Source organism: Pteropus vampyrus, unplaced genomic scaffold (assembly GCF_000151845.1).
Source record: "Pteropus vampyrus isolate Shadow unplaced genomic scaffold, Pvam_2.0 Scaffold14, whole genome shotgun sequence".
In the NCBI taxonomy this organism is placed as follows: domain Eukaryota; kingdom Metazoa; phylum Chordata; class Mammalia; order Chiroptera; family Pteropodidae; genus Pteropus; species Pteropus vampyrus.
The window spans coordinates 16,204,529-16,207,031 of record NW_011888795.1 but is presented as its reverse complement, the minus strand read 5'-3'; the positions used below and the strand labels follow the sequence as shown (position 1 = coordinate 16,207,031).

The window sequence follows — 2,503 nt, the reverse complement described above, 5'->3', positions numbered from 1 at the left end:
TTATCTTTTACATTTAAAAATACACTTCATTTAAGCAAACTTTACATGGCATCATATATATATAATAAAATACAATTTCTACTTAGTCTTCGTTTTTTTTTCTTTGAAGGCCAGGCATTGCATTGAATTATTGTATTTTAAAACACTGTGTGACTACTTTTATAAAAAACTACCTGTATTTTATAGTACCTCCCCCTCAAAAAACACTAAAAATTGTTTCAGGAATATAGAAGTATATCCAATTTAAATAGCAGAAATTGAACTATAATACTGCTCACTGCAGTCATGTCTGCTTTTCTTAAATAACTATTTTGTGTGATAACATCGATATAAAGGGCAATTATGAAAAACAGACATCTACATATACTTCCAAAGCCTTACTGAGAATATGCAATTGGCACTAGATATCATTCACAGGTGCAGCCACAGTTCGCAGCATATGCATATGGCTGTTGGTTCATACCATGTGCATATTTGGAACATTAATTCCTTATTGCTGAAGTGCTATCATAACCATTCTGGTGTCTGTTGAATTACCAATCCTAAAATCAGTCTATATAACAACAGACACAAAATGACTTTCAAAGCACAGATGTAATTTGCAGTACTGTAAACACCATTTTGAGTTTTTGCCCCCAAATGTCTCTTAAGCAGATTTAAGTAACCTTCGTTATAATTTTCCCTGTATGTAAAGGTTTTAAATCCACCCCTTTTGTGTAAATATTGGGCTCTATGGTCATCCTTCATGCCTCCTCTACCCCTGGAATGACCTGAATGCCTGTCTTTGACTGCTGAAACAACTTGAGATTAATTGCCTGATTGGCTTCATGAAGCAGAGATAAAGTAACTTAAACTTGTTTTATGTTATTAGGTAGGAAGAAAGTATTGTAGTATTGTGAGCATATCTTCCAATTAGATGAGGACATATTTTACATCTTCTACATGTAGCCCTCTGAAAACCATATTAGTAACAATTATTATAACAAATTTTCTGTGTTTGAATTAATTTAGAACCCAGTGATTTTCCTGTTTACTCTTGTCTCCATGGATACTCATGAAAGTCTACTTTCTTCTCATTTCTCTGATAAGCTCATCATATCTTCTTCTGGTTTCTCAAAAACAATGGTTTTCTTTTCCTGTCACTCAAGACCCATTCTATTAGTTTCCATTAGGTTTTTCTTCCTTGCATATGTCATATATATCCACAATCTGAAGAATATTATTTTGTTGTTGTTGTTGTTGTTGTTGTTGTTGTTAGTTTTAGTATACTACTGTTTATATGAATATAATATTTTAGGAAGTCTTCAGCAAGCTGTTTTACTTCTTTTGGCCAAGTTGCACTCTACATTAGGGCTTGCCTACCAGATCTTAACTGATATATAATCTTGTATGGAGTAAATCTCATTTCAGGCATTCTGTATGCTTCATCCAGGAAAAAGTAGTTTGTTTTTCTCAGATTGATTTTCTCATGCACTAAAAGTCAATCTATCTTCCCGGTGTTGCAATACAGATTTCCAAATCTCTCTCCAAATTACATTTGTGGTCACTCGGGAGCATTTCCATAGATACAAGTTGACTATAAGCTATATGTTTTACAATATTCAGCAACTATTTGCTTTACCTGTACGTCAGTTCTTGAGTTGGCACCAGCTCCAAGAAAATAAGCTCATCCCCTCTCTTTCTCTAGAAATAGCTAATGATTGAATCCATCTGAGCTACTCCAATTATATCCAACCTGTTCAGAGCAAATGGAGATCCCTGAGCTTGAGCAATATTGGGTTCAATAAGTTTTATCTTGCAGATACATCCAGAACATTTACAGGGTAGTTTGTTTCATAGATGTTTCAGCTGGCTTTGGGTACTTATGACCTCTAATTTCCTTGCTTCTTTGGTGTGCTTCCACTTCTGCTATTTCTAGCCAAAGTAATGTGTTCTTGATAGAAAGTCTTCTCAAATTTGAGAATCTCATCAAGATTCCTTTTCTTTTTAACTAGTTTCTCCCCAGAGTTTTTCATACTTATTTCTAGGTAGGGGCTGTTTTGACTTCCTCCTAATCAAGTTGCATCAATCCCTATATCCTGGGTTCAGTCTTGGTTATCCAAGCAAGCAAACATGATGTTAGTGGTATGATTGGTGAGGAGAAATCTGAAGAGACTCCAGTGTGATGACTCCCTGAAGGTGGCTTTAATAACAGTGAAGATTTGAAGGACTGGGTATGGTGATAGATAGCAGAAGAAAAGCAATGCCAAGAATTAGAGCTACATGACTAGAGACCTGTGGAAATAAACGAGGTTATTTTATTTTTTAAAAAAGGGTTTAAAAGTACTTTGATCTCTAAATTCTTTTATGCTAAAAAAAGCCTGCTTGTTGCCTTTAAAGATGAAGAACTACAGACTCTTATTAACACAATTATTATTAAATTATTAAATTTATTAAAATTTAATATGAATCTCGGATAGCTGACCAATGACATAATGGTGTGCATATGTGTGGTGGGGGTGGT

At 34.4% G+C, this 2,503-nt stretch overlaps 1 pseudogene; it reads right to left on the bottom strand.

The window, feature by feature from the left end:
* Positions 1-482: 482 nt before the first annotated feature.
* On the bottom strand, positions 483-2,015 carry LOC111733592 (annotated as a pseudogene).
* Between the last annotated feature and the right edge of the window lie 488 nt (positions 2,016-2,503).